The sequence below is a fragment of the Triturus cristatus genome, chromosome 6 (assembly GCF_964204655.1).
Source record: "Triturus cristatus chromosome 6, aTriCri1.1, whole genome shotgun sequence".
Taxonomy (NCBI): Eukaryota; Metazoa; Chordata; class Amphibia; order Caudata; family Salamandridae; genus Triturus; species Triturus cristatus.
The window spans coordinates 1,826,627,032-1,826,654,247 of record NC_140589.1 but is presented as its reverse complement, the minus strand read 5'-3'; the positions used below and the strand labels follow the sequence as shown (position 1 = coordinate 1,826,654,247).

Genomic DNA, 27,216 nt, shown 5'->3' with positions numbered 1-27,216 from the left:
GCTCATTGGATATACCACATTACAAACTATAGTGACACTAGACCAGTACATCCAGAAGGCATCTTCAACCACAAACACTGGAAGTTAAAGCAAGCAAAATCTAACGAATTTTGCTAGCCTTCTTTCTGCCCACGTTCGTGTAACCGACTATTTTCTTATTCACAATAATCACATCTGCAGTGAAACTATTATGGTTGACAAGCTTCGTCAAACCAGATGTCAGTGTAGTCTGTGGTGTTAACACACTGGGAGAAAATACTGTTCAGGTCTAATCCATTAAAATGGAACCACTGTACTCCTTCAAGAACTTCCCAGTATGGTCTCTCAGAGTAGTCCAAATTGAACACAACAGCCCCTTCTGCTCAGAGGGAAAAATATAAATTGGAGTAAGATAAGGACAGACGCTAGGAGAGTCAGATGCGAAGACATTCTATTGTGTGTTAAGAACGACAGCTAGCCTTTAATGGCAACCCACCAAATAAGTATGAGAGACAAAGGCCAGGATACTTAGCTTGTCAACATCAAACTAAATATTTAAATGGAAATTAAACTCGTTTAAGATGTAACTAAGACATAAACTACAAATGGTTGAATTCAATACCTCAATATTTAGACACAAAGTGACACTAAATAAGCTTTTTATGATACTAAAAATAGCGCTATCTACACAAGTAAAAGCAGCTATTAAGATGTTAATGCATGCCAGCAAGCCGTAAAGAATGCTATTACATGAGTGGCACAAACACAAACTTCCAATGAAACGCATTAATTCAGACCACTTTGCACATATGGACTGTTGGAGATGTCATACAGATGCCTAGCACTGTGCCCACAACAACTTCTGCCACCTTAATCCGCCACACAACATTATAATCCGACAGAACACGTTGAACATAACTTGTACCATACAACCAGCACAGTCCAAGCATTCAATTATCATAGTATCAAACAACAATTTCCACTTCCACCCTAAAATACACATTCAATAGGACCTTTCTAATTACACTTATAAATCACCGTTCTCAAAGAGAACATTAGACACACCTTCAAAGACCATCGTGCACGCAAAGCACAGAAGCCCTGTAGTTAGCAAAGTGCTGCAACTGAACTGCGTCCCCAGCCACAAAAACATACACTTTTGAAACATTCAGCTAAGATTAGCTTAAATAGACCACACCATCACATACACAACATTGCATCATAGCTATTTACCTGTATAATAATGAGGTCTACGAAACCACCCACATAAGTGAAGCAATGGAAAAAGAAAATACAACCATGCTCGACAAAAAATGGTAAAGGTTTACACCGCAATCATCCATACACATAATACTCTGCAAAGATCTCTAGAGGGATCAAACCAATTTTACTTTCACGTTAACCAACACAAACCAGTACTAGACAATTAACAAACCTCTACTTGTCGTACACAACAAAACACAACCTACCACCTATCGCTGATAGGTGGAAATCTCACAACAACATGAAAAGAGCACCCATATTAAGAAAGTGCATCATGCCATACTTATGGAGAAAGCACTGTACAAAAGCAAACAAACAAAACCACAAACACAAAAAATACTTACTTGAAAAAAGCAATGTAGGGGTCAAATTTACAAGGCAGTTTGGCACCGCAAACCGGTTCAGCGGGGGGTCTTCAGTTGCTCATCATTTGTATAGATGGATCTGAAAATAAGAAATGCATCAAAAGTTACAGATGTTTGCGTTGCGTTGCTGTACAACTTCCAGAACGATCAAGAAGTAGAGTATGAGGAGGCACTGCCAACAGCTTGAGGAGCTATGTGACAAAACACAACTGCACACTCAATGTGTTTGGAACCACTGGCTCACCAAGCAATCAGAACCACACTATATTGAGATAAACACCTAAGAGCACAATTGACTTCACCTTTTGTTTTATAGTAGACACAAAGACATTTACAAAACAACAAACTTGCCAGGTTATAACACTTGAACATATGCCCCAGGACTTAATGTGTGAGGTTTAAGATATCCAGCAAAAGTATGTAGAGAAAAGAAGAAAATAGACAAAGAAATTAGAATAGGAGGAAATCAGATATGAAAAATTATATGCAGCATAGTCGGTGTTCAACAGGAAAAGACAAACGAGAGACTGCATCATGTGCTCACGAGATACGTTGTTAAAATGATGCACACTTGAAGAATGCAATAACGCACTGCTATGCCATTTTAAAGCTTCATGGTTGAAGGGTCATAGCAACTTGTTGACCTTTGTAAAGTAAACCCAGTGAGTATTGGGAAGACACGGAATAGGGTTGTGTAAAGCAAAATATAAAAGCGCCAGAAAGAGCAAAGAAAAATAAGAAAAGTAAGAAAGAAAAAAGAAAAGCAGAACAGAGCAGAAAAAAATGAATTAGATCATTTGAGAAACACAGCAACTCAGAAAAAAAAGAGTAGAAGAGAAATTAATTAAAAAAAGAATACAGGAGCATCCGAGTAATAGAACAGTGGAAGAAAAAAAAAAAAAAGACTGCACGAAAATAAGCATAATACGAAAAAAAAAAAAAAAATCTAAAGCCAGAGTGTTGGAAAGACTATGAGGAAGTTAAAGAGCTTCAGCGGTGCAGTCTTTAACACAACTGACTTGAATACTGCCTCTAGTAAACCAACACCATTCTCAAGCTTTCCATGCTAATACCGACCTTAGCCTGAGCGGGATGCTCACCTTCCACCTAGGTGACTGGTCACCAGAGAGTCTGGGTGTCCATCCAACTAGTTCACGATGCATATAAGTGGGCGCCTTACCAACCCTCTGCCCCTTTACTCACTCAACAGTCGGTCCGTTGCTAACACTTTGGAATCCTCTACTATACGTTACAAACATAAATACTGCACTCCCATGAACCCTCCATCCAGCAGGTGGTTACAGTCTTTTCCCCCCGGGCTGAGGTCTGCTTCTATCCCTCCTTTTTAGCAGGATGGGGGTGTGAGCAGTCCTGCAAGAATTCCTTTGAAGAGAGGCAGAAAACGCACATTTTGAGTGGTAGGGTGCCACCTTTTTTCAAGTCGATGGGGTAGTAGGACTGCTAAAGTTAACCTTGTGGTAGGGTGGTCAGAAAAAGTGTACAGGAAGGACCAATTTGTACACCAGTTTTTATTTTATTTTTTACAGAAGAACCAAGGAGATCATGGCAGTGTTTAATTTGTCCGGGGGTATAGGTAGATGGCACTGACACTCATTTTTGGTTGACAAAGGCATGTTTTTCATCATAAACTCTGACCTACATTAAGGGAGTTAAAAAGAAATGGATAAAGAAGGAAAAGAAACATGAAAACAATGACAAATCTAGGATGAGAGGGAACCTGCAGGAGTGAGATGAAGAGACATGAATTTTTGGAGTGCTAGAAGAAAGAGGCATGAGATGGACTCAAGACCAGGGCACTTTAGTATTCTTTAATATGACATTCAGCAATACCAGCAGCTGGCTCCTGTGAAAAACTTGGAGCCCCTGAAATAGCTTCCACATATAATGTATAATCATTCGCCTAGGCATGCAATGTAAGAACACCATTATCTAACCCATTATATTGCCCACTCTATTTCTATGTGTATCTTCGTATAAAAACATGTTTTGTCTATTGTAATGGACCTCTTACCAAGTTCCGCAACACTTATATAACTTGTAATGCCAATAAAGTTTATCTGACATAATATTTAATCCTGATAAGCACAAAGAGCATTTGATGCTATATCTCAACTAGAGTATCTAAGAGGTACCGGTTAGCTCAGTACTGTCCCACGTTTGGTGTCATCTGGGGACTGCAGTTATCTCAGTACCTAGAGTAGATGTCAATATCAAGGGTCCAACATTTCAGTTAAAATGGCTTTATGAGATGGTATGATAAGCATCCAGTTTACTATTGAATAGTAAGCTAAAAAAAGGGAATATTTTAATATCCAGAAACCCCACTTTATAAAAAATGGATTGCATGGAAACCATTGTTATTTTTTAATTGCCATTCTTTATTTTACTCACTTTAAATTAACCAGATTTAACAAAGAATGGGGGTCATTGGAACAATTTGAGACAGTCTGATCAACTATCATCTTTCAGGAGCATTTGAAGCACATTCTATTAATTTCATAGAGGGTTAATAGGGTCAGTTTCCAACAGTTATCATTCTGACTGGCTACCTGGTTCCCTAGCCCTATGCCTTGGGGTACATCCACGCCCCATCACAAGAATCCAAAATAGAGGAAGATTGAGGCTTGGTTGTCAGTACAAGGACTCATAAGAATCTTGAGGGGGTGGGAAAGCGAATGTTACAACCAAGATTAAATAGGTCATCAGACCACCAAGTTTGGCGGACAGGTTGCTGAAGGGACACAGACAATACCAATCCAACACCTCAGAGAACAATATGGATTTCATCAAGCTAAAAGTAATTGCACAGCACCTACAAATGAGAATTTTCAAACAGCCCCTGCTTGACACCCTTCCGTCCTTAAATAAATGGCAAATTGCCACCAAACTAACAGCACTGTCACACGTCACAACAATATACATGAAGAGATTAAACAGAGAAGGAAGAAGGACATAGTAAGGATGAGGAACTGGAGGATTCGGAGAGAAAGATTTAGTGGTAACATTTCCTGCTCTTAAATTTGGGAGTCAATTCTGGCTTCCTAACTATTGTGTGCTTGTGGTGTTAAAGTTGTGTTAATGTTTTAGTGAATAACATGCTGTATGTATCCTTTATTAGATACGGTTAACAGACTAAGTGGGATATGGATCTTGGAACCTGACTGTTTGCTGTATTCGTGGAAGCCTTGTTATTATTTGGATATTCTTGAAAGACACTTGCTCGGAGGTTCTTTGATTCAGACAATGTAATGTCTGCCACCCACTCTTTGTTAGACAATCAGAATCTAAGCCCCTGTGACCTTATTCTAGAAAAACTAGAAACTTTTCAAATTAGGTATTAATGAGAGCATCACACTCTCCCCAGGAAGCTCCTCTCCTGGGCAATGTCAGAGAGACTTCTATCACTTTGTTCTGTTATTATTGTTGATTTGTAATAAATACATTTTTTACACTTAGTCCCAAAGCAGAGTACTGAAGATATATCTCATTGAACAGATCACTTTGGATCTAGTTCACTTAGATTTACAGGACAAGTAAGTAGAAGTTAGGCGTGCAAAATACAGATCTGCATGTGGAAATTTCCTACTTCTGATTCACAAATTCAAGTCTATGGTTACTTCCGCACACAGATCATACCTCCAAATGCACAGAATCCACAGTTGTAAATGCAGGGGAAGCTGAAGGTAAGTGGACAAGAAAAATGTTTTAACCCTGACAAACACAACAAGAGCGATTGTGAGTATTCACAAACAGTTAGCAGGCTATTTCCCACACAGTATAGTTGGGCCAACATTACTTGGTGAGGATTTCTCCATGGAAAAAACATTTTCTGCAGAGAGAACAAAATAATTTTTTTTTAAAAAAAAGTGCTTTTGCACATTTTCGCCATATTTAAATTACATGCATTGTCTATAAGGATGAAAATGTGATTCACTAAAATACATCGGATGGACATATAGTACACCTGGAAATTTGATTTGCATCTCTTTCGTGCTTACTCCTCGTCGACTATGTATAATAAACAATAGCCTACGATTGATACATTTGTGCACTTTGCAAATTAGGTCCTCTAACTCATTGTCAAACCTCACTGCAAAGATGAACACTTTTTAAGCACTACATTAAAACAAATGTATTGGTTAGACTGGCGCACGATACCAATACTAGTCTATTAAATTTTGTTCAGAACACATGAAAAAGCCAGAATTCAACATTCACCACTAACATGGACACGGAGAGTAAGCATTAACGGCTTATTAATTACATCCAGAGGAGTCTCTGTTTATATGTTTTAAGTTCGACCTCACTCTTTTCACTGGTCAAATCGACAAATACGAAGCAAGTATTCCAGGAGCACCGCAAGGATTTGTCCTCTGCCCTGTAATCTTTAATCACTAGATGGAACTCTTTGATCTTGATTTTTTTTTGTTAAATATTTTTATTGGTATTTAAACACTCGGAAAGCAGTACAATCAACGACCATCCCCCGCCTGGGCATGTCAATATACAATTCCCATCGCATAAATTTCCCAGTTATGAGTCCACAGTACATGGGGTAAATCGTTGCCCCCCCCAGCCACCCTGCAGGAGAACCCTTAGAGGCCCGCCACCCGGCGCACCCCTGTAGGCATATCATATACTCGCAGGGCGCGGGGTCTCCACTCAGAAGGTACCCCCATGAAATTGGAGCAGCCAAACAAAATTCAAACTTCAAACAACCACCCCCTGCTACGACCCTCCCCCCGACCACCCCCCCTACACCCACCCCCCCCTCCGGCATGACTGTGTGACAGGATACATGGTAATACATTCAGGTCGTGGACTCTACATCGCCGACCGTCCCAATCCAGGACCACCGACCACCCAGTTGTCCCAATCTCAACGCTCTACCCTATGCAGATGCAGGAGAGGCCGGGACCTGCCCGACCTCTGCCTCAGAGGCCTCATCCTCAACAGGGTCAGCAACTTTCAGTAGTTCCACCAGCACACCCCAAGCTCGGGCCGACTCCATCGCCCTGTCACTATGCGCCCGGGCAGCCGACTGCGTTCGATGGACCGCCTCACAGTCTGCCCACCTAGTAAATTCCGCCCTCCACTTCTGCAATCGTGGCCCCCGTTGCAACTTCCAGTTAGCCATTATTTCCCGCTTGGCTAGTACCAGCCCCAGGTCAATAAATTTACTAGTCAGTTTATTCCTGGAGGTGTGGGGAAACCAATGTAATAAGCTCGGGCTGATGCCAAAGTCAATCTCCCTGTCCGTGATAGTGCATAGCAATGTCCACACCCCCCTCCAGTAGTCCCTAACCTGGGGGCAACCCCACAGCATGTGGCAGAGGTCGGCACCCTCCGCCCGACAGCGAGGGCAGAGCGCCGTGAGAGTATGGAAATAACTCTGAATCTTGGCTGGGGTAAGATAAGCCCGGTGCAAAATAAAGAATTGAATCTGCTGAAAGCGAGCATTCCTAGAACATTTCCAAGGGCGCTCTAGCAATTCGGCCCACACCCTATAAGGAATTTCCCTGTCAATATCCTCCTCCCATCGCTGCTTTAACCCGTCAAGAGGGGTCAGTCGTTCCGTCGTCATCCGCCGATATAAACACGTGACCGCCTTGAGTGTGCCCGTCGCCAATACCACATACTGGCAAGATATGGAGGTCTGTGGCTCCGATAACCCGCTCCGCCACCGACGCTGAATGGCCGACACCAGAGCCGAGTGAAGCAAGTAATCCCCGCACGGCAGCTCATAACGCTCACGTATAGAGTCGTAGGGCAGAAGCACACCATCCTCGTATAAGTCCCCTATCGTTGTCAACCCCGCGTCGCACCATCCCGACAACGCCGCCCAGTTGCCCCCATGCGGAAGCTGCTGGCACATCAAGAGCGGTATCTCGGGCGCATAGGGACGAGCGACCCTCGCTCTCTGCTGACTCCGAGACCAACACTGCCGAAAAGTCTGCACTTCAGCAGGCAAATCCCCCACGCGGAGCGGCTGCTGCAGGATTATCTTTGCCAGGAGAGGGGCCGGTATCCGCCCCCCCGCACCCTCACCGATTCCCCGGAACTCTCGGGCCACAGCCTGGGTCAGCCACTGCAGTTGAGCAGCCAAATAATAAGTCTCCAGGTCGGGTGCCGCCAGACTGCCCTCCCCCGTGGTCTCAGCAGCTTGTGCAAAGCTACTCGACGCCGGCCAGAATTCCATAAGAACCCCGTGATCATCTGCTGGAGCCGTTTAAATGTCGACGCCGGGACCCAGACTGGCAGCGTCCTGAAGTAATATAGCAGCCGAGGGAGCGCCACCATCTTAAGTAGAGCCACTCGTCCCATCAGGGAGAGTGGCAGCGTCTGCCAGAAATCCATAGTACCCCGGAGACCACGCATCGCCCTGCCGATGTTACCCTCCACTAGGTCCGCGCGGTCATGGTAAATGCGGGTCCCCAAATATGTGATGCAACTATATTCCCAGCTGACCCCCTCCGTAGAGCTGGGGCCTCCTGTCGTCCGGGAGGCGGGGAAGAGGCACGACTTAGCCCAGTTTACCTTCAGGCCTGCCAAGTCCTCCAGACAACCCGGCAATCTCTTGGCTCCCTCCAGATCACCCCGGGTATTGCTTAAAAACAGGAGGAGGTCATCCGCGTATAACGCAATATAGTGGGTATCATCGGCCACCCGAAGGCCCTCAAACCAACTGCCCCTCCGGGCTTGAGCCGCCAACGGCTCTATGGCTAGAGCAAACAGCAGTGGCGACAAGGGACATCCTTGGCGCGTTCCCCTGCCCACTGCGCACGGGGGGGGACACCAGTCCCCCCGTTCTAGTACGGGCCGTGGACCCCCTGTATAACAGCTCCGTCCAAGACACAAAGCGATCCCCCAGACCAAAGGCACGTAGGACCCGGTACAAATACGGCCATTCTAAGCTGTCGAAGGCTTTTTCCATGTCGACCGAGAAAATGGTAGCAGTGTGGGAGCTATTCGACACAGCCTCTAGTACCCGAAGGAGACGCCGGACATTACCGGCCGTATCGCGCTTGGGGATAAACCCTGCTTGATCTCTGTGCACCAGCCGAGCCATGTAGGGCAGGAGTCTGGAGGCCAATATCCGACTCAAGATCTTGTAATCGGCGGTGAGCATTGCCAGCGGGCGGTATGCGGCCACCTCAGAGGGGGACTTCCCCGGCTTCAGCAAAGGCACAATCAGCGCTTCCCGCATCGTGGCAGGGAGCCTGCCCGCAGCCCGTGACTGATTGTAGAGGGATACCAGCTTAGGCGCCAAGACGTCAGCATAAGCCGCGTAAAATTCAATAGGGAGCCCATCCACCCCGGGGGATTTCTTCCGTGCCATATGCTTGATCGCCCCTCGGACCTCTCCAAGCGTGACCTCCTGGCCCAAGACGTCCGCCTCCCCTTTGTTGAGAGCTGGTAAATCGCCATCAACCAGAAAATTCTCCAGTCGGTCGTCATCTAATTCTACTCTGCTGGTATACAGCGCCTCGTAGTAGCCAGCGAATATGGAGTTTATACCTTGCTGGGTATGACACAATTCCCCTGCTGGGTCCATCAGCTCCAATGTAGGGCTCGATTGCTTCAAGGGATTCGCGAGCCACGCCAACAACGCACCAGACTTATCCCGCTCCGCATGAGCTCTAGTCAGGTAGCGCTTATGGTCGTAAGATCGTAGTCTCTCCACCCCCACCGCCACCGCTTCGCGGGCCTCCAATAAGTCCCCCTGCCTCTCCGGATGTTCCGGGCGGTCGCGCTCTAGGACACGGAGGCGCTGATCAGCAGCGTCAATGTCCTTAAGGAGGTCCCTCCGCACCCCTATCTTCTGCGCAATACAGAGCCCCCTCGCTACCACCTTGAAGGCGTCCCATTCCACCGCCAGTGTGGAGGCAGTGCCCTCATTCTCTCGGAAGTACTGAGACACCCCCTCACCGATCGCATCGCGGTAAACCGGATCGTCCAACAGCTCCGGGTTGAGCCGCCACGCAGAAACGGGCGGGCGCCGTGGGGCCCAACATAGCCGCAACAACAGGGGATTATGATCTGACAGGGTTCTGGACAAATATTCGCTGTTCTGGACTGCCACGTGTATATCAGGGGAACAAAGTACTGCATCCAACCGCACATGTAAGTCATGAATCATGGAGAAAAAGGAGTAATCCCTCTCATCCGGGTGATGCACCCTCCAAGTATCTACCAACCGCCAATTGGTCTGCCATGCACCGCGGGCCCTGGCCGCCCCAACAGACGGCGCTATCAAAAGCGGCGGGTGGGACCTGTCAAGCGCTATATCTGTCACCGAGTTAAAATCACCCCCAATCATTAGTGGGCCAGTCAAGAATGAGGAAAGCTTACTGGACAGTGAATCAAAGAAGGCCTGTTGCCCAGTGTTTGGGGCGTAAACACTACCCAAGGTAAGGTCCCGCCCATCCAGCCTGCCCTGCACGAGTACATACCGCCCCTCTGGGTCCACGACCTGTCGCGCCATCTGGAAGGGGACACCAGCCCTGATCCACACCAGCACCCCCCGTGCAAATGCCGAGAAGGAGGTATGGTACACTTGTCCCCTCCATCTGCGGCGGAGCGCCAGTCCCTCGCCACCCGCAATATGCGTCTCTTGGAGGAACGCCACATGCACCCCCCGTCTGATCAGGTAGGCATGAATCTTATGCCGTCTGCTCATGGTATGTAAGCCCCGTACATTCCACGTTATGCACTTCAGGTCATTCAGTGTACCCATGGTCTGTTATACATCCAGTGTCTCAAGGTCAGCTCACTGCAGTCATGCCGGAAACCCCAAAAAACATCCCACAACTCCCCAACCCCCCTCCCAAGGACAGTTACCTCCAAACTAGTACCCATCCAAACATCCTGTAACTGATTGCGCATCCCTCCGACTACTCCAGAGGCAAGGGCGAGCGAAGTTGGCCCAGGGTGGTACCCCGAGCAGCCAGCCCACAGCACCCGCCTAGAGAAGAAGAACCCCCCTCCCAAAAGCCTCCCAGCTCGCACGTGAGCCAGTGCGCTGCAGCAAGGGACCCAACCTATTCCAAACCTGATCCGGCCCTAAGTCAGACTATATCATCCACACTCTGCGGCGTGACCACCGGAAGTCTTGTGCTGCTGGTCGAAGTGTCATCCGTTCCACTCTCTGCTGAGTCCTCCGCGGAAGTCTCCTCCGCAGCCCGTACCAGCGGACCAGGCGAGCCAGAGACCGACTCAACCGCCCGCAAGGCCGCCGCCCTTTCCCGGTCCGCTTGCGCCGTCGAGGGTCCCTGTTGGGCACTCCGTCGTCGTCGCCTCAGGCCAGACCCTCCCGAGCGGCCTCCTCGGGGCGCCGTCCCTCCGCCACGGGCCGCAGCCGACAGTCCCCCTGCGTGCTTTTCCATCCACTCCCAGGCCTCCGCAGGCGAGTCAAAAAAATGGGATGCGCCCTCAAGGACCAGGCGGAGTCGCGCCGGGAACAAGAGGGAGTATTGTAGGTTTGCCGCCCTCATAGCTTTCTTGACCTCCAAGTAAGATGCCCTCCGCCGCTGGACCTCCAGTGTATAGTCAGGGAACAGCGTCACGTTGCTATTCTCCACCACAAAAGGTCCCGCTGTTCTTGCCCTCTGCAGCAGCAGGTCCCGGTCGCGGTAGTGGAGTAGACGGGCAATCACTGGCCTCGGCGGTCTTCCCGGCGCCGGGGGACGAGCCGGGACCCTATGGGCCCGCTCCAGGGTGTAAAAGCCAGACAACCCCTCCGGGGCCACCACCGTTTTAAGCCATGACTCGAGGTACCCCACCATGTCGTTCTCCTCCACGCCTTCCGGCAGCCCCACCACCCGGACGTTGTTCCTTCGATTTCGTCCTTCCGCGTCCTCCGCCCGGCGTTCCAGGGTGGTCACCCTTGTCGTGAGCTCGTGCAGCTGCTGGGCCACCTCCACCTTAGCCGGCACCAACTCCGCCAAATGCGTTTCAGTGTCTTTGACCCGTCCCGCCAGTTTCTTGTGCTCATCGCGCAGCAGGCCGAGCCCGACCGACACCGTCGCAATGTCTTGGTGAAGGGTGGTCTTCAGGTCTGATATAGCTGCTAGGATTTCCTGCAGCTGCCTCTGCACAGGGTCCCCGGCCGCCTCCTGCGGCAAGCCAGAGGGCGCCCCCGCCGGCCCACAGCTCGAGACCACCCTGGCCCTGGGCTTACCCATGTCTCCGGGCCCAAGCGAGGCACTCCAATCCGCGGGCAGGGGCAAGTGTTCGAGGACTCTCGGGTAGTGCCAGCCAGGAGGGCGAACGGCAACAGGTCACAGGCAGCCCCAGAGGACCAACAGTTCCAGCCGAGTCCCCCCAGCGATTTCTGGGTCGCCGCGCTCACCCTCTGACAGCAGTCTGCACCAGGACTCTCAGCGGGGCTCCCAGCAGCAACTCTCCCCCGTCGGGATCCTCGGGGCCAGCCCCCCAGCGCATAGGCAAGGCGCGCCCCCTCTCCGCTCAGCAAAACCGGGCCCCGTCAGGTCAGGTCCCTCGCCTCTGTCTGCAGTAGTGATGGCCGGGCAAGGCCGCGGGGAGCCGCAGCACCTCAGCAGTCCCGGTCCGCCCCTTCCGCAGGCCCGCCAGGCAAGTCAAGTCCAGGGTCCCCCAACAGACAGCCCCTCGCAGGCCGACCGCCTCTGAGCTCGCACCACGCTCGGGCAGCTACAGCAGCCGCCTTCCCCAGCAATCAGGCTGCAACGTCTCTCGTGGCCGCGGCGCTCCTCTCGGGCCAGCCGCAACCCCAGCAGCCTCCGTCCTTCTCCGCACCCGCCAGCCACAGAGGCCGCCAGTGGCCCCAGACAGGGTGTCCACTCACCACACAGATGGGCAGTCGGCAGAGTCCTCTCGGGGTGCCCCACCAGGCCGAACACCTCTCACCGCCGGTCGCAGCTCGTTCAGCACGTCCCCACAGGCCACGGCCCACTCGCCACGTGGGATCCGCGAGCTCGCGCCAGTCCGCACTCCGCCGCACAGCTCCAGGCAGTTAGGGCAGCTCCCCGGTCAAAGCCCGACAAGGGCACAGCTCCGGCGCTCCGCGACTCTCGGCGCGGAAATTCACAGCGAGGGTGCCTCACGCCGCCAGGATCCCACAGAGGCAGTTGGGAAGGGGTGACATCCGTTTATCAGGAGTTATCAGCGGGTCGATGGGCCGACCTACGGGAGCTTCACCTCGGTGCGGCCATCTTGCTCCAGCGCCACCTAGCGCCCTAACTCTTTGATCTTGATGCTGTTGTCAGTAAGAATCCAACCAACACTCCCAAGCCATACAACCTCAAAATCAACTCACTTAACAACATCCAAAGGCTGAAAATATGTCTTGATCTAATGCAGAACTGGATGTCAAGCTATTACCTAAAAGCTCAACCCAACAACAGAATTTGACCTACTTCATGAATATTAATGAGGTAGGTCACACACACCGACCCACTACGATTTGCTGCCATCACACCGCTATAGTTGTGATTGCTTTTAAATAAATAAAAACATTCTTTAAATGCAGCCAGTTTTCCTTAAAGAAACGTGATGTGTAAAAAAAAAAAAACAGTTATTAAAAGTACTGGACCACTGCCTACTGAAAAAAAACATGTTTTGATGATTCATGGAGAGGAATGGGCCCCATTTGTGAATGGGTTACTACTACTTCTTAATAGTAACAAAAAGATGATTTTGTGACCGTATTTAGATCGCAAAACATTAATACAGACAATAAGGGATCTCTAAATGTAAGGGATGCCCTAAACATGCCTCTTGCAAGGAGCGATTACTACTGGTTTCCTAAACTCATTTAGCGATTCTGTAAAGTTACTTAATCGCGAAATGGGTTTAGTATATTCGAAAAATACATTTTCTTGTCGCCAACCCTGCGATTTAACCAAATCGCAGGCTTGGCAGCCACAAACTGCATTTGTACATCTGGCCCTTAGTTCTTTAAATTGAATCTGGATTAAGCAGCAACATATACCAACAGACCTGTTAAATTTGAGACAGGACAATAAGAATGCACTAACATCTCTCACAAACCTATTTTTGTGTATAGTAGACTGTAGGTGTTTTCCTGGGGTCTCTGTTAGGATGAAGGCACTAGAGAGGCAAGTGGCTCCACAAATGGCAGATGGGAGGGAAGGACGTGCACTCTCCAACTGTTGTAAATTATGTGGTTTCCTGCAGCTGATACACACTCTCAGCTCTGCATTTGGAGTTCCAAATGTTATTATATTGGGGTGGACTAGTGCCATGATTAACTAGTTTGCCACTGCCTGTACTTGTTGTGCCCATAGGCTCATCCCAATAAAAAAAAAAAAGGAAATTAAACAAAGAAGCTGCAAAAAAATTGTTGAAGTAAAGTTGCCTTTGTGCCATGCATTAAGGTCTTGTTTAAAGATGCATGTTGACTTGTGATGTAACTTACAGCATAGGATCAAATATACATATATATTTATCATTTGAAATGTTTTCTCACCTACTGAGGTCTGGTTGGGTTTCCAGTTCAAATAAAATTGGAAAATGTAGTTTTTAAAGCAATCAAATTGTCTTCTAGTCCTTTTGCTACTGAGCATAGCATCAACAAGTCTTTGGAAGAAATATACGGGTGTTAGGGTTTAACCAATATTTTAGAGACTCACTTCTCTAATTAGACTTTGCTACATTAGGTAAAAAAGCAGTGCCCTCAGGGATGGATATGCACACAAAGTTGCATATGACTATTCACCTTGTGGAAGCTTTGCCACTTTACCTTAGTTGAAAGACGTAAAGAATCCTATGGAAAACAAAGAATCTGAGAGTCCGAGTGACAGGGATTTGTTTAGTTTAGCAAAGAGTCTGGAACAAGGTCCAAAGAAAAAATGCCGAATTCATAAACAATGTTCAACATAAGTGAATGAGGCGTTTGGTCAACACTAGTTCATTATTGAATATGGTTTCTCATGCATGAGGTGTCACAATCTCTAACACACCTGGCAGACACCTGTAAAATGGCAATGTTCCATGTCTCCAGTGGAAAATCACTTGATACCGATTTTAAAAAAAGTCAGACATGTTATAAAAACAGGAGACTGCAGATGAAGCAGCTCAAACAGTCTAATACTTGCACACTGATGAAAACCACTCCACGGTCCTACAGGACAGACACACAGCCAGGAGGGAACCAAGAGATAGCATATGCTCTATAGTTAAATAATGCTGCAAGCCATCAGTGACAAACTGCAAAATAGAGCCACTTGTTCTTATACTGACTTCTGTTGACTTGCTTCTTGAAGGTCAGAATATTAATAAGATCATTCTGGCACAATAAGAGACCCGAGGCGAATTCCATAATAGCTAGGAAGCCAGCTCAGGCTAAGTGCACGGGTAGATTTCAAATCCCTCCCAAAGCCAACACTCCCCAATCTCAGAAATAATGGTGGGGTGGAGGGGCCGAACATGCTCCATTAGGTGCACAATCTCAACTACGTTAAGCCTCTGGGAGCCTTCAGGACTATTCAACATTCAACCCCTTCAGATTAGTGAAGGGGTTAAGAAATACTGATGGACTGTGATAGTCTTAGATTATGATGATCAGGAAGCAATATGCTAATTCACTAGGCTAATAGACTGCATTTGTGATATCTTTTGAAGCGCCTTTCCTCGCAGATGGAGGAACTAAACCACACATATTGCCATCTACAGAAAGCTGATCCAAGTATTGTGAACTCTGCCCAGAGTGTCCAACAAAAGTCACACTTGTAGCAGGAGCCTGAACTGCAGATGGGGACGTGAATCCTTGGGTTTATTAATATTGTAATTTTTTTGCATTTTCTCACGGCAAATCTAAACCCTCTTCATTTGCATCAATGTCCGTATGGTGTTTACGCAGATGATCACTAATTACAAACAAGCACTGGCAAAAGTCAATGAGTTTCACCTATGCAAGAGCTATTGGCTTTGATAATGTTTTAGTCATGTTGTACACAAGAAGGCTGCAGTTCAGCATGGCTAAAAGTTAGTGGGGTAAAGGAGAGTGGAGTGTCAAAGTGGAATAGAGTGGAGTGTTATGGGGTGGCATAGAGAGTCATAGAGTGGCGTACAGTTGAGTTGCGAGTGGAGTGGTGTAGAGTGTTGTGGAGGAAGTAGAGTGTCAGAGTGGGAGGGTGTAGATTGGAGTAGAGTTGACTAGAATAGAGTAGAGCAGTGTGTCAGAGTGGCGTAGCGTGTTGTGGAGTGGAATGGCATGGAGTTTTGTGGAGTAGTGTAGAACAGAGTGGAGTGGTGTAGGGGGTGTTGTGTAGAGTGACAGAGTGGAGTAGATGTTTTAGAGTGGAATGGCATAGAGTGGAGTAGAGTGTTGTGGAGTGGTGCAGAGTGGTGTGGCGCAGAGTGGCATGGCACAGAGTGGAGTGGCGCAGAGTGGAGCAGTGTGTTCTAGAATACAGTGGAGGATAGTGGCATGGAGTGATGTAGAGGGAGATGCACAGAGCATTGTAGAGTGCAGTAGTGTCATCAAGTTGCATAGAGCAGAAGAAAGTGTTGTGGAGTGGCATAGAGCGGAGCAGAGTGCAGTTTATTGGAGTAAAGCATCAGAGTGGAGTGTCGCAGCGTGGAGTGTCGCAGAGAGGAATAGAGTGAAGTGGCGTAAAGTACAGTGGTACAGAGAAGATTGCTGTAGACTGCATTGGCTTTGAGTAAAGTGGTGTAGAGTACATTGGTGAAGAGAGCAGTGAAGTAGAGGAGAGTGGAGCAGAGTAGACTGCAGGAGCGTAGAGTGCAATCGCGTAGAGTGCAGTGGAGTAGAGTAGATGGTTTCAGAGTAGAGGGAAGTGGTGTGGAGTGGTGCGGAGTTGAGTGGTGCAGGACAGAGTGCAGAGGTGTACAGTGGCTTAGAGTGCAGTAGCATAGACTAGAGTGGTGTACAGTGCAGTGTCATAGTGTAGTGGTGCAGAATAGATTTGAGTGGCATTGAGTGGAGTTATACAGAGTTGAGAAGAGTGCAGTGCGGAGAGTGCCGCCATGCAGTGAAGAGTGTCAGACTGCATTGGAGTAGAGTGGTACAGAGTAGAGTAGTGCAGTGTCAAGAGTGCAGTGGTGTATAGTAGAGTGGGGTAGAGTGCACCGGCACACAGTAGAGTAGAGAGGCATAGAGTGAAGTGGTCCACAGTAGACTGATTTGCGTAGAGTATAGTGGCATTGGGTGCATTGGCGTAGAGTGAAGTAGAGTGGTGCAGAGTAGAGTGCAGAGGCTCAGAGCAGTGTGGTGTAGAGTTCAGTGGCAGAGAGTGCCGTACTGCAGAGTAGAATATCGTAGAGTGCAATGGTGTAGAGTAGAGTGGCATAGAGTGCAGTGGTGTAGAGTGGTGCAGAGTAAAGTGACAGAGTGCAATGGTGTGGTGTAGAGTGCAGTGGCGTAGAGTGTTCAGGAGTAGATTATAGTGGTGTACAGTGCAGTGGTGCAAAGTAGATTGGTGTAGAGTGCAGTGGCATAGACTGTATTGGTTTTGAGTAAAGTGGCATAAAGTGTAGCGGCGTAGACTGGAAAGGTGCAGAGTGGAATAGAGTGGCATACAGTCGATTGCTAAAGAGTAGAGTGAAGTAGAGTAGAGTGGCTTAGAGTGCAGTGTCAGAGTGCAGTGGTGCATAGTAGAGTAGTGTGGGGTAGAGTGCACTGGCATAGAGTAGAGTGGCGCAGAGTAAAGAGTTATCAAGGGAAGTGGCATAGAGTGGGGAAGATTAGAGTGCAGTAACAGTGTGGAGAGAAGTGGCATAGTGTGGAGTGATGCAGAGTACAGTGCAGTAATGCAGTGTGGAGTGACGTGGAGTGGAGTGAGGCGGTGTGGAGTGGTAGAGAGTAGAATGCAGTGTCGTAGAGTGGAGAGTCATACAGTGGAGTATGCATGGTGTGGTAGCGCACTGCCATTACAGACAACACATCTTCAATTGAAATGACCATTACAGTTGCACAGACATACAGTTTTACTGAAAAAATTAAACAGCGCACAATGTATTGAAATGTCATCATCTTGTGTATTGATTGCTTTTGATCTTATTAAAATATTGGATTCCACCACCCTTCAGAACTACCCAAAAATGTGCTTCATTTGTGCTTTATGTATTCTGAAATATCTGCATAGTTCATTTACAGACATTTAAATTTTGTTTTGTGCTACAGAAAAAAGTAACATGTAGCACACAACCAGTTGCCAGCATGACTGTCACACAAATATTTTCTCTTTGAAGCGAGAGATGGAAAAGTAAACATCAAACGACCTGGAAGACGGAGCCTACATTTTAACATTTTTATTTGCAGTCTTATATAGCACAAACACGACCCAAAGGTATCAGAGCGCTTTACATGAGCACTAGTTCCAGTACGGACAGACCTATTCATTTGTTTTTTGTTTGAGGCACAGGGAGAAGAAGTGATTTGCCCAGAATCACAGGGTGTTTCAACCTCCCGCCAGACTCTAATCTGGTTCCCTAGCTTAAAAGTCAACCGCTCTAGTCGTTAAGCCACATCTTCTCCCTCTCCTTGACCTCTGTTCTTGTATGCACAGCAAATGTGACAATATAAGAACAAGATTTAAAAGCCTGTTTACAAAAATTCAATACTGGTGGAAGAATACAGTAAATAGGGTTTGGGCAAGGGAATGAACAAACTCAAGCTGGACAGCCTAAAACAAAGAAAGCCAGCAAATAAAAGCAAGCAAATGTGGATTACAAACCACAAAGCAAACGGTAAGCAATGGGTGGAATGCATTCCCAGGGAAGCTTTCTGGATGCCCCCAAGATGTCGTAAGCAAACCAGACAGCTGTGCGTTCTGGTAGGCTTCAACCTAAAAGGTCTATGAAAGAGAAGAATCTTCAGACCGGGCGTTGTGAATTGCTGCAGATCTATCATGGCTCCCTGGACATACCTGTAAGAATCTCATGTTAAGGATACCATTGGGTCATGAGCCATCAGAGACCACCACTACTTCAGGTCTACAATTACTTCCTGGGGGATGGAGACTCGAACCTCTGAACTTAGTGGGGACGGGCAAGTTCCAAAGATGCCAACCAACCAGTGTAGCTAATTTAATGGGCGCATCAGAAAGGTAATGAGAAATAAAACAACCATGCCTGTTCCGTTTAAAGGAACTATTAATGAGGACCGTCATTCGTGTATATGAAATGGCAGGGAACACATTCTTTTAATTCTAAAACCGGTGGCATAGCTGAGAGTGCAGGAACATTTTATACAAATCCTAAGCAGGTATGAAAGAGTTACTTTTTAATGCACTTTTTAATAAAAATTGCTCCACCTGCTTTTGGCTTACAACAATTTTCCAATTAATATGTTCCTTTTATTAGTGCAGCCTCGTTATATTTTCATGCTCTTCTTCCTATTTTCACACATTTTACATAATTTGACAATCATGTCTGCACTTGCTGAGAGCTCTTCAGCAAACACATTTTGTGCTATTTTCCATAACATTTCAAGTCTGTGTCATTTTCTAGTAGTACTCAAAGTAGATCAATTATTTCAAATGTGGAGATGCACAGTATGAGCAACCTTGCATATATTACTTTCATCAATGCCATGACTGCTCAGAAAAGACATTAATGGTAAAGTTAACTTTGCTCAGGGGTCAGTATCTCTGTGGGTTATCACTGTCCTAACATATCCTGAAGGACCAATGAAAAGGAAAAAGAAATACTGAACAAGCCAATTGTTTTTGTGCTGTTCAATGCAAAGCTCTTTACAATACCACTAACTATAAAGAGGTACAGTATTACATGACCAAACTGTCAGACATACAAAGTCAGCCCAGTGGTCATCAGCTTAACTAGGGCCGGGGCCTACAAGAACGTATTTCCTGCAGGCACCAGACTGAATTCAAGCAAAAGCTAACATTTTCAAACAGAAGCAATTCTAACTCTTTTACACTTGGTGAAAGACACGCCTCCTATATTATGTGGTGAATGTTAGGTCTCCTTATGAAAGGACTAGCACCAACATGAAATCCTTTTTAAGGTTCAGGTAGTGCTCCAGCATCTATTCACCATTAAGGAAAGTCCAAAGAGTCACCTGCAGGGACTGCAATCCTCCCAATTATCACATATACATAGCTGCACACAAGAGAGGAGACAGGACATCTCTAGTGAAAATACAGCTCCAGCCATACATTGTATGCACGTAGGAACAGTGAAACTGCGAGGTTTTATCTTTCTAACCACACACAGCACTAACAGAGCTGAAAGAGCTGTAATGAGTAAACACCACGAAGGACATATTTTCGCTCTAGTGGACACAGTGGCTATATTGGATAAGTCATTCTGCAGCATGAACATGCTCTTTATGATTCTTGGATGAAGTTAGAGGAGGGTGACCCTGGTACTTTTCCCCTCACTCCCCCCTTATTATTTGTACATAAAGGGCAGAAAACTACTGAAGCCTCTTGGTACACAAGCTCAAAGCAAATGGAAAGCATGATGAACTCTATATTTTCCAGGAGCACGGCATCCCAGTGCTTGCACGGTCTGTCGGCAGAGTTGGTACTTGAAATTGTATTAGAATACTGTAGTTTACCTATATCATATCTAAGGCTTCTATCCATGACGTTTCTATACCCTTAGCCAATCAGTGATGCTTGCTGTAGAGTTTTAAATATATCACCCCAATGCAGGAGTGCTTTGACTACAGAAGTATTTGGTCGCCATGATAAATAAAAAACATGGGTTCCTGCCCATCACCCTTAGCTCTCCAAAAAGATGATGTCCAGTCCAACTGAATGAGTAAAAAACGTGACAGCTTTCTCCCACATTTGCCGTCAACACACATCTCAACAATCTTCAGCTTGGACAGCTCCTTAAAAACCCCACATTAAAAAAGGTCACTAAGTCAGCATGCCCTGAAAAAGATCAGAAAGCACGTAAGGCTCATACAATATAACCAATCATGCACTCATCTCCCGCCTGTACTTTGGTAGTGCAATTTTGGTGTTAATCCTCTAAATCAGTGGTTTTTAATCTATGGTCCGGGGACCCCTGGGGATCAGCAAAGCTTTCTCCGGGTGTTCACGGTGGCTTATAAATTTAAATAATATTAACAGATTAAAAAAGTATATAAAAATAAAGAAGTAGAATTTCAAATTGGAAGCTAAAAACTAAGTTAGTATCCTCAGATTGATTTGTGGGGGCAGTGCAAATGCATTAAACAGAATAAAGTATGGATGATGAGCGGCCGCAGTTGAATTTAAAAAAGTTTCAACCTTCCCATTAAAAGATAGATTTTTTTTATGTTTGCTTGTGAATTAAATAACATATTTAATCATTTATGTGTTTGGTTGATGAATGCTTGGATCTGTATTTTTTTTAAATTATTTGTGGTTCACAACATGGAAAATGCTTAGCTGGGGTCCCTGCCCTCCAATAATCACTCAATGGGCGTATCCGGATTCCAATCATGATTCAGTGGGAGTGCCTGGGCTTCAGTAATGATTAACTGGGTGTCCACAAAAAGATTAAGAATCACTGCCCTAAAAGACACAGGCTCGCTTGCAATTCATCCAGCACTCAATAGCCAGACTTGTCAATGTCAAGAGTACATTCAATCCAATCTTTAAGGATCTACACGGGCTTCCACTTAAAGGAAGAATTAAAATCCAAACTCTGTTGCTTAACCTACAAAGGTATCCAACTGACACGTCCACTCTAACAGGCCATCAAATAGTTTCCTGAGGCCTACTTTATCTGAGAAGCAAAGACTCTCTTCTTCTAGAAACAGAAGTGTACACAATCTCAAGCCATGAAAGACTGATCAGTGATCAACACCTACCTAAGGGACTCTTCTCTCCATCCAAACACTTTTGAAGATACCACTTTCTCAGAATCAGCAGGCCTAACTCAGCCTACTGACTTCACTATGATACAAGCACTGACCTACTAACGCACACCTGTCATTATACCTTTTTATGCCATCAAGACCTGCCTTCTCCGTCATCCTACAGGAATGTTGCCTGTAATTTTACACAGGCCCCATCTATACTTGTACAATACAAAGGGCATCTATATGATATTCCTAGTATCCTAAGACACATTAACAACATTCAGTGCAATCAAGAAAAAGTAAAGTTAAATAAAGAAGTAAGGCCCTAGCAGGCATGATCAATATGGGGTCCAGTAATGTTATAGAGATGTACTGGGGCAAAACCTGTGGTATATTGTTTGAGATGTAAGAGTGTGTAATGGTATACAATATTTACGTTTCCAAGAGTGAGGATGATTCACAAATCTACTTGTCCTCGAAAAAAACAAAATTCACTTGTCTCTTTTGATGGCATACAGCGAGATGACAATTGATGATAGAGTGCTCAACATTGAAGAGAGCTGATAACAGCCAATCTGCTTATGCCATAGGCCATCTATCAGGGTTTGGATTCTAAGGCTCTGATTTCGCCATATTTCTGCAAATCAACGTACAAGGTCTACGAGCAGTGAGGAAGTGCTAGTTCCAGGGTTGGGTCACCATGTGTGCCACAGACACCTAGAAACTGACCTGAAAATAAAAATGTACTCCTGACTCTGGCAAGAGTGAGATAAAAAGAGGATGCAGAAAAGTTAATTTGCTGTCGCTGAGCAGGTTGTCATATGAAAAAACATGAGCATGTCTATATTCGCACAAGCAAAAATGGAATTCTCAGAAGTTTGGTAATAGTACGGTTTACCGAGCTACTTCTGTAAACACTTGTGATTCCCTGAAAGTCATAAATCTGCATTTATGCAAGGACATACACATGCAGGTGCACTTTTGTGACTTTTTAAAAAATTGGGCCTGTAACTTATTTTCATGTCGCCCCATAATGGTTTTACACAGTTTCTCCATTATTAATCCCTCTACTGTGCTGGACAAGCCGTTTACATCCACTGCACTATCTCTAGAGCAGTAGGCAATTTGTCCACCATAGTGGGCGTGGGGGAACCTCTGGTGCTTGCACTTGAGGCTATCCCTATGGAAAACTTTACAGGGCTGACACGGCGGATAGCCCTTGCCTATCACTGCACCATACAGCACGATGCCGCCATTATCCCACTGGACAGTGCACACCGAGGGCAAAGTAAGGGCAGCTTTGCACTTCTGGTAAATTTCTTCCATCAGCAGGCATTTTTTTTTTTTTAAAGAGATGCATGTTGGAAAGGGGAGTCTCCCCTTTCCAGCCATGCATCTCTCAAAAGTATTCCTGCTCATAGATTGTGGGCATGTCATTATGGCCAGGAACATAACAGTACTAAACACCATAGAGGACTGTTTTTTATGGGGAGGTTTGGGAGGGCTGCCTGTCCTAGGCCCCTGAGGAACCCCCCCTCCCTCCCCAAAACCTCATACACCTCCTCCACCCCTGCAGTAAAATACAGTCACCTTTGCCAGGTCAGCAATCTTGATATGAGGGGTACAAATTAGAAAGAGGGAGAGTCTCCAATGATGCATCTCTGCCATGGATTCATCAATCAATCAATCAGTGCTTGTTAAGCGTGGCTACTGACCCGCGAGGGTCTCGAGGCGCTAGGGGGGAGGGGGTTTGCATGTCCGACTGGGCGCTGGGGTTCATTCGAAGAGCCCAGTCTTGAGATCTTTGAGATTCGCACTCTCAGATCACAGCTGGGACCGCGACCCCTAAGCAGGAATCCTACTGGTCCATCAGGAATGTTTTTCTTTGAGGCGGGGCGGGAGTCAGCCACCCTTTACAATGGGGCCGAGCCCCTTACTACCCTCCCCCAGGGGGAATATTTACCTTTTGGCAATTGGGGCAAAACGTCAGCCCACATCAGCTACTGATCTATCATTGTGTCATTCAAATTTTGTTTTCGCCCAACAAAGCTTTCAGCACTGTGCAATGGGTCACCCCACTTCAGTAGTTTGTCTTTTATTGTGGCATTTCCCTTCCACCCACAATAGCACATAGCACGGGGCAGTGGTCAGCCCACTTCAACCTTTGAGTATCTTCACTGTGAGAGATGACATTCTGCTCACTCAGTAGTTTCAGTGCCATAGACTACTATGGTATTATGTCCTTTTTCAACCAAGACAAAAAACTTTGTTATCCTCTTGTACATGTTGCAGCTTGAAGTATTTATTTTTGTCTATTTATCTTTTTTAGTATCTTTGGCGAACTTCTTCGCCATCACAATCATAAAAACGTACGTTTTTTTTCTTCTTATTGAAGCAATTGTTTTTCTTGTCTATTACCTTTGTAATACACTCTCATAAGGCATTGCATTACATTCTCAGCTAATATAACACAAATGATTTTCAGTGCATTAGAATTTCTTTAAGTACCTCTGCATTTTACTTAGGGCACTGTATATGAAGAAGGTGGTTTCAGAGAGTCAGAGATGATGTCTGTTTGGATCGCTGCTACACAGGCCCTCACTCAAATAATGGAGAACTCCGAAGCTGGTTTTGGTACTAAAACTGCATCTCGGGGAGAGTAACATGGATCAGAATCTGGAAGTGATTTTTCATTTGGACGAGTTACATCTGATGACTAGTCCTAGAATGATTATGAACATGGCTATGATAGTTGTGATCCCCCTTCATAAGCACAACCTTAGCATCAGAGAGATAGTAGCTGTATTTCACGACCCACAGTGCAGGCAGGTAGCTTACAGAGCCACAGAAACTCACTTGAAAGTCCCTTAAGATATTTCTGATGCACATTCACCGTTTACTAAAAATGCTGAATCTAAAACAAAGCAAAAGACACACAGATAATGGACTGAATGCAGAGCAGTCAAGAGATCTGGGTTAAATCCATCTTTTTTTTACTCACCATGTTACCCTAGTTTAGACCCAGCCATTTGCAAATCAGTCTTGACCCTATTCCTCATGGGAACAGTCCAGCCCGAACTGCCACACCATGTCCTCCCTGGTCCAGAAACAAGCATCCTGGGACCGGTTTCGGGGCATCATCCCATCTCAACCAGGCCAGATTGAATCCTGTGACACAGTGAGCCCGGGACCCACGTCTGGTTTACCTGGCGCACTTAGGGTGAGAAAGCAAAAGACACACAGATGATGGACAGAATGCAGAGCAAATCAAACATTCACCCACAGTCAACCAATCTGGGTTAAGTCCATCTTTCTTTTGCTCGCCATGCTACCCCAGTTTAGACCCACTGATATGCAAATCATTGAACCTGAGGAACAGGGTCAAGACTGATTTGCATCTGGCTGGGTCTGAACTGGGGTGGGGAAGTGAGCAAAAGATCGATGATGGATTCAACCCAGATCTAATAGTGACTGGGGGTGAGTGTCTGAAAAGTTTCAGCGCTCCATCCATCATCTTATTGTGTTTGCTTTGTTCACCTCAAGTTGGCAGGGTATGCCCAAACATAGGTCTCCAGCTCACTTTGCCACTGGATTCAATCTAGCCAGACTAGCTATCAACATTGCCAAAACTGGTCTATTTCACATGTCAAAAACTTGACGTTTCCATGTTGAGTTTTGAGGCAATTGAACGTCCCTCCTTTATGGCTTTAATTTAATCCTGTGTGCAAGAAAGAACACATTATGCACAATGCCCTCTGATTCAAATGATAGTATTGGAAACCCCAAATTTAGATTTGTACAAATAACCTTAACTCCTAAACTCAGTATGTAGGACCCATTTCAATAAAAGCACCCACGTTTCTTTCATTATAATTTTTTCATTGGTTACATATTACCATATGAACTGCTGGATTATTGGTACACAACGAAATGTCATAAGTTGCAGCTGAGTGGTCAGCTCTGGATATTGCTTACTTACGGGGAACCAACAAACACTATATGTTCTTGCAGCCAGAGAAATCTGGCAGATGTTTAACAGTATATTACTTTTGGAAATCAGCCAATAGGGCAAAAATTTACATTTTAATTTCTTCCTTCTTATTTTTTATTTTTTTTATTTCAACAATTAGTTTCTTTGAGAAAGCTATGAGCAACCTACACAAATTACCCCCGGCTGTATTTGGAATTATGTCTACTTTTTATGAATGTATTGCTTTGTGGTTTCACCCAGGGGCTTCACACCTGTTTCCGCCACAAGCTGCAAGTAAGTAGAAACCACAAAAACAGGAAAAATCAGCAACTCTTAGAAAAATGCAAATACTGGTTTTAAAAAGTTGTTTTTACTACTCTGTTGGTTCCTAAACGTTGGGAGCATGGTGGCCTTAGCACAGCAAACCTTTAGCGGATGCCGTTTTTAGGAACAAAAACATAAATTGAAAAAGCTCTTTTTTATTCAGCACTGTTTTCTGATGAAAGAAACACTGTAGTGTGACTATTTTCTTGAATCCACAACCCTAAGATAACTTTAGACAACCAAACATATAGGGGGTGGGGGGGGGGGCAGGGGCAAAGACACAAATACTTCAAGGATACTCTATGTGGAAATAAAGTTATGAATTTCTTAAGCACAATTGCACCAAATTTCAACAAGCAGTGGCATAGCCAATCGGTCTTGGCAATGGGAGTGCCTAATTACAGGGACGGCAAAAGAGGCATTGCGGCGGGGAATCAACCAATTAACATGCAGGTTGCGGACAAAGGCTAGCTAATATGTTACAATAATTAAAATAATTTTGAATATCGCAACAGATACTTGGGACAGCTATTAAACGTGGAACCTTCAAAACGTTCTTAGTTGGAAGTGTAAACAAGAAGCACCAGGAATAAGGCACCCATGGGAGGGAGGAGGGAGGAGGGAGCCATGGGAAGAAGGGAGGTGTGAAAAGAACCAACCACAGTGTAACCACTGCAAAACCAACCACCCTCCCCATGGGTGGGCCAAAAAGGTTTTCAAACTGCTCTCCACAAGCACACCCAGATGCACAACTGACCAAAGCACCGGACATGTTGCAAAGGACAGCCACAGCAGAGACCTTAAAAATATGGAACATAAGGAACATAGGGTTCAAACACCTATTTTGAATTTGTCATAGTATCTTTTGGCCAAACACTGCAACAGAAATTGATAGGCATCATGCCAGCTTTATATATGCTCCTGAATAGTGACGTGGACTATAGTTAAGCTAGGTGGTGTGTTCGTGTCAAGCAAGCCTAGACTTGTAATGGACAAAACAAATAATCAGTAGGAATGCAAAGGGGCCCAGGACTGGATGAAAACCACTAGCACCAATAATGCAACAACATAATGTTAATGTAGGTGATTTATAAAGCTCAACTGTTACTCCGAGGAGTGTCCTGGCAGTATAGCAAAGGAGCCCTCTGCAGCCAGAAAAGGAGAAGAGTCTAAGAGGAGAAAAAGAGCCAGGTCTTACGTTTTTTCCAGAAGATCGGTGTTTCCTTTATGGCCCTGAGAGTCAGTGGCAGCTCATTCCAGAGAGAAGGGCCTAGAAATTAGAAGGATCTGCCCCCTGCCCTTGCCTTCTTAATCCAAGGGACTATGGCCAGACAGAGATTTCCAGAGCAAAGGTTTCTCTGGTGAGTATAGGGCTTGATTTTATCTTGAAGATACCTTGGGCCGGTCCCGTTAAGTGCTTTTTGGGTTAGAAGCAATATTTTAAAAGTGATGCTCTTCCTAACTGTAAGCCAGTGGAGGCTGTGAAGGAGGCCAAAGACACTGGAGTG

General features: G+C 45.9%; 1 protein-coding gene across 4 annotated transcripts in view; it reads right to left on the bottom strand.

Moving 5' to 3' along the window:
- The window catches only part of DTNB (dystrobrevin beta), a 716,394-nt gene that overhangs the window by 625,871 nt on the left and 63,307 nt on the right, over nucleotides 1-27,216 (bottom strand). For all 4 annotated transcript variants that reach the window (XM_085613210.1, XM_085613208.1, XM_085613207.1 and 1 more), the window contains exon 2: nucleotides 1,587-1,686. The gene's annotated coding sequence lies outside the window, so the exon portion shown is untranslated. The remainder of the gene's footprint in view (nucleotides 1-1,586; nucleotides 1,687-27,216) is intronic.